At 38.2% G+C, this 6159-nt stretch overlaps 1 pseudogene; it reads left to right on the top strand.

The window, feature by feature from the left end:
- The first annotated feature begins 4794 nt into the window (after positions 1-4794).
- LOC118854948 lies at positions 4795-5347 on the top strand (annotated as a pseudogene).
- The last annotated feature ends 812 nt before the right edge of the window (positions 5348-6159 follow it).

Genomic DNA, 6159 nt, shown 5'->3' with positions numbered 1-6159 from the left:
TTGCTTTGTTGGTTGTTCCTTGATCTCAGAGAAACACTGCTATACAGAATCTTAGTGGATGCAATGATCACTGAGTCCATTGGCATTATTACAAAGACTGCTCCTCAATGCAATTATATAGATAGATAGACAGACAGATTGATAGATAATAGATAGTTGATAGATAATAGGTGGGCAAATGATAGACAGATAGATGCATAAATAGATAGATTGATAGAAAATAAATAGATCATAGATAATAGGTGGACAAATAAATGACAGACAGACAGATGGACAGATAAATAGATAATGGATAGATGATAGATAATAGACAAATAGATGATAGATAAACAGATAGATTGATTGATACATAAAAGACAGATGATAGATAATAGGTGGACAAATAGATGATGGATAAACAGACAGATTGATTCATAAAAGACAGATGATAGATAATAGGCAGGCAAATAGATGATAGATAGACTGACAGACAGACAGACAGATAGATAGATGGATAGATAGATTGATACATAAAAGACAGATGATAGATAATAGATGGACATATAGATGATAGATAAACAGAAAGACAGATTGATAGATGATAGATAATAGACAAATAGACAGATTGATAGATGATAGACAGATAGAGTGATACATAAAAGACAGGTGATAGATAATAGGTGAACAAATAGATGATAGATAAACAGACAGATTGATAGATGATAGATAATAGATAGACAAACAGACAGATTGATAGATGATAGATAATAGATAGACAAATAGACAGATTGATAGATGATAGATAGACAGATAGATGATAGATAGATAGATAGATAGATAGATAGATAGATAGATAGAAGAAAAGTTTCATTTCCAAGAGAAGCCTTGGATAACAGAATAAGTTAGAGGAAACTCGAAGTTCTCTGTCCTTTTCTAGGAAGCTAGATGTTGCAGTGAATAGTTGCAGAAGACTGTGACTGGAGTCAGGAAGACCTGAGTTCAAATTCAGCTTCAGATATATACTAGCTGTATGACTATGTCCAAGTCACTTAATCTCTGTTTATTCCAATTTCCTCATCTGTAAAATGCGATAATAACAGCTCCTATCTCCCAAGGATTGTTGTGAAGATCAAATGTGTTAATCACAGTAAAGAGCTTAGCACAGGGTCCGGCACACAATAAGCACTATATAAATATGTTAGCTATTGTTGCTATGATTACTATTCCTAATCCCCATCTATCCTGTCTATCCATCCATCAGCCAAGGAGCCACCCAGAATCTTCATCTCTGTACACAACTTGGTAGAAGAGACTGTGTATATAAATATATATGCACTTAATTCTAGCCTTCTGCTGGGCAGGGGGGGAAGAAGGGGAAAAAAGAACAAAGTAAAAAGTGTGCAGCAGAGAACAAAAGAAACTTAGAAGGAAGCAATGAAAAGATGGACAGCTCTCAGCACAACATGTAGTATTTCTTATAGAGCCTTTCTTGAATTGAAAATTTATATCTCCATATTTTGAATCTTCTCTTATGTTCTACAGTGCACATAATATGCCTTTTTATTTTCTTACGTTGTATTTAAGTTTTAATATATGATCATGATGTGTTTCTTTTTCTTTTATCTATTCTGTATTTGAGTTCTGGTGTTTGAGTTCAAAATAAAAAAAATCTTTTAAAAAAACATAAAAAAAATAAATTGGCAATGGATCAAAAAGAAAAAAAAGGGACTGACAAAATACAGTGCTTTCAAATGCTTTAGAAAGGACAGAAAACACTTATAGATTAAGATGCAAAAATATCTCAACTGGCTAGGAACTTGGGTCAAAGTTATCAAGGCAAAATTAAAGTCTTACCCTTAAGATATTTTAAACAATTAACTTCAAAAGCACAAGGTTTGAAAGGTTTGACTACACCTCATTATGAATGAATTTTTATTAAAATGGTCTGTCCTTCATTCACACAAATGGCATAGGTTTTGAATAGTTTCTCCAGCTGACAATGGGGCACTCCCTGGGACAGCGGTAAAAAGGCCTGGGTCTGTAGTCAGAGGACCTGAGTTCAAATTCATCCTTTAGTACTTGCTACCGATGTGACTAGGCAGATCACTTAACCCTTTGGGTCTACTTTTTTTCATTTATATAATGAAGGAATTGGATTAAATAGCCTCTATGGTCTCATCTAGCTTTACGATTATGGTTATTTAAAATTTTCCAAGGCTGAGTTTAAAAAATACATCTTATGGTTATGTAATGGCTTTTGCCAGAAACTTACTGGGCCCTCCTGAGATACAAAGAGATGCCTGGTCTCATCAGCACAATGCTCTAAGGAGACAATATCTATATATGAGGTCAGCCGAGGGGAGGAGGCTCTCTCTTGGCCTTCCAACCATGAAGTTGTTTGCCCTTGTTCGTGCCCTGCCTTCTCTTCTCTTTGTGTTCGGGAATTTTTTGCAATTGGTAACTCAAAGTAACACCAAAATCTCAGTCCAGCCCTTCCTTTTACAGACACATGGATTGAAATCCTTTGAATCACTTGAATCTTGACTTGAAAGTGATCTTCACAGAAGGCCTTTTCTGATCTCCCTCTTCACTGATTTAGAAGCCTGTATGAGACTCTTTCCCTGTGGATTTCATAGAAACACGGAATTCTAGAGCTCAAAAAAACTTCTGTGGCCTTCTAGGTTGGCCCATATACCGACTGACTCCTACTATAACATCCCCAATCAGTGGTTATTAAACTGCTTGAAGATCAACAAAAAAAAGAGAATCCATCATCTTTGGAGTCAACCCATTCCCTTTATGGACTGCTCTAATAGTTAGGAAGTATTGTTATTGTCTTAACATCAAGCCTAAAGTTGTTTGTTGTTTACACCTACCACTCCTGGGTCTACACCCTCATCAAGCAATTCTCATGCCTCTTCTGTAAGGCAATCCTACAAAATACTTGAAGGCAGTGATCTTATCTCTCCTGGACCTTCTCTAGTCTATCACCAATTCTTTCAAATGGTCTTCAGATGATATGAAGTATCTTCCCTTCACCAACCTAGGTGATCTTCTCTCGCATCATCATTTGTATGCTGTGATATTCAGAACTGAATACAGTGCCTGGATGTGGTCTGATAGCACAGAGTATACTACAAAGGCATCCTAACCTTTTTTATGCCATGGACTCCTTTGGTGGTCTGGTGAAGCCTATGTACCCCTTCTCAACAACAAATATATGTCTATATGTATGTATGTATATATACATATATATATGTATACATATATATGTATACATATATATGTATACATATATATGTATACATATATATGTATACATATATATGTATACATATATATGTATACATATATATACACATATAAAATAAAATACATAGAATTACAAAGGAAACCACTTATATTGAAATAGTTACCAAAATATTAAAAGACAGATCCCAGTTGAATTTGCCCTGAGAGACTATCACTTCCTTATTCCTGGAAGCGTTTACATTCCAAGACAGTAAAACTTAATCAGTCACGTTCTTTCCACCAATGACAATTCATATAATTTCATCTGAGAGGAAACAGTTGTTGCTATTGTTATGTTTTCCTAACCCAGGCAAACAGTCCTTTATCCATAATGATCAAGGTTTTAAAACAACCACCACCATAAAATGCTGCTCCTGCCCTGGTTGGGCCACATCTGTAGCTTCTTTATTTCTGCACATTTAGCAGGACAAAACAGAATGTTTCCAAATGATTTTGAAAAGGATAGTTAGCACATTGGATGACAAGCAAGATACAAAACTATCTCAATGGGTCAGGAGATTGGTTCAAAGCTATTAAAATGAAACGGAGATAGATATAATGTCCTACCCTTAAGATTAAAAAGAAGAAAACTTCAAAAGCATAAGGTTTAAAAAGTATGATTACACCTCAGTTTATATAGGGCAAAGAAAGACAATCTAGGGGGTTCGTGAGAATGTGAACTCAATTTGAGTGAATAGTGTGATAGAAAACTTAAAGTGTAAACTTACTGTTCCCTTAAAAACGAGAATTCAGTCTTTGCCTATATTAAGAAAGAGAATGTCCAGAAATAGGGAGAAAGATACCCTGCCCTGATCAGACCACACCTGAGGCACTGTGGAAAGTTGTAAGTACCTCATTTTAGGATGGACCTTTATGAGCCGGAGGTGGTATTTAGAAGAGGTTGGCAAGGATGGTGAGTGTCCTCAAAACCATGAGGGTCAGCTGCAGCAACTGGAGGTGGCTGGTCTACAGTATTGAAGAATTAGGAAGGAGCACAACAGAAATCTTCAAGTATCTGAAGACATGTCATGTAGAAGTGGGATTTCATTGGTTCTATAAAGGACCAAACTATTATAGAAGGTTGGGAGGAAGTTTCATAGAAATAAATTTCAGTTACATATAAGGAAAAATAAACTTCCTAACAGTTCCTGAAGTGGAATAGGATACCTTTAGAGGTTGGTTTGTAATCACTACAGGTCTTCAGGCGAAGGCTGGAGAGCCACTTGTGGGGGATGTTATAAAGGGGATTGTTCTGCAGCAGGGACTCTTAATCTGGTTTCTGAATTATGGGCCTCTTTGGTAGTCTTGGGCCCCTTCTCAGTAATCATTTTTTTAATTTCATAGTTGAAGGAAGTGCTAAATTTCAGTGGAAAGTTTGTGTACCTGCGTGCCTGTGTGTGCACACATGCATGTGTGTTTTTCTTCTCCGAGTTCATGGACCCTTTGAAAATGAGGCCATGGATTCCGGGTTAAAAAATTTTTCTCGCTTTTCCTAGTTGGGCTGGTGTTCATTAGGGCGCCAGCATGGCAGTCAACATCCGCCACAACAAGGACAGCAAAGTCGGGCGCAAGGAGCCCAAGAGCCAGGACATCTACCTGCGGCCACTGGTGAAGCTCTACCGGTTACTGGCCAGTATAACCAGCTCCACTTTCACCGAGGTTGTCCTAAAAAGGCTGTTCATGAGCCGGACCAACTGGCCCCCCGTCCCTGTCCCGCATGACCGGGAAAATGAAGCTGCCGGCAGGGAAAACAAGACAGCCATGGTTGTTGGAACTGTGACAGATGATGTAAGGATACAGGATGTTCCCAAGCTGAAGGTCTGTGCCCTTCAAGTTACCAGCAACAGCCCGCAATCATATCCTCAAGGCTGGTGGGAGGATCCTCACCTTTGACCAGCTGGCCATGAGCTCACCCATGGGCCAGGGCACTGTACTGCTGTCTGGTCCCCAGAAGGGCTGCGAGGTATACAGGCATTTTGGGAAGGCACCAGCTACTCCCCAATGCCACACCCAATCCAAAGGCTGAAAGTTCGAGCATGCCAGGGGCTGCTGTGCTAGCCAATGCTACAAAAAATAATTCTCTTCCTCCTTGTTATATTAAAGAATTTTGACAACAACAAAGAAAAAAAAAGAAATTTTTCTGTAGAGGTACAGCTTGCCCCAAATGGTCCTTTACATCTCTAAGATTGTGATTATCTGATGGTGGCATCTTGCCATCCACAATTCAGTTGAAGAAAATTGGGGTCTATAGCCCCCTGGGGTAGCATTCATGGGCTATTGTCCATGTGAACAAGGGATTAGACTTGATATCCTTGGCTCCAGAGAATAGAACAATAGCAGAAATTTACAGAGGAAGATTTTTAACTCATTAAATCTCCTAATACTGACAGTTTTCTGAAAGTAGAATGAATGCATCTTGGGAATACTACCCATCATTGCATTTCTTTATGTAAAAGTTGGATGACCAGTTGTCACACATGTAGAGAATTAAGGGTTGGACCAGATGGCCCCTAAGGACCTTCTCAGCTCTGAGGTTCTGTGATCATGTACCTCATTTCTGGAACCATAGGTAATAGTGTATACTCTGAACCAGGGAGAAGCTATTATAATTGGGAAATGACTTCCCATCTCAGAATGTGCAAGATGTTGACTGAGCTCCAAAGTGAATAAGAACCCTGGAGCTGTTTTCCTTTCCCACACTGTGTAGGATTTAGTCAGTAATAGTCACTGTGTTTTGGTCTCCTGTCATTTCCACAGGAGAGCCAGAAAGTGAGTAAAATGTCTAAATACTTTATCAGTGACACAGCCATTTTGAAATAAGGGTTTAATGTAGAAAACAACTTTTTCAAAATTTAATCCCCATATCTCTCTCTGATTAAATGCTTCCCT

This window comes from Trichosurus vulpecula, chromosome 6 (genome assembly GCF_011100635.1).
Source record: "Trichosurus vulpecula isolate mTriVul1 chromosome 6, mTriVul1.pri, whole genome shotgun sequence".
NCBI lineage: Eukaryota > Metazoa > Chordata > Mammalia > Diprotodontia > Phalangeridae > Trichosurus > Trichosurus vulpecula.
The sequence above is the reverse complement of the archived record's forward strand: the minus strand, read 5'-3'. Positions and strand labels throughout refer to the sequence as shown.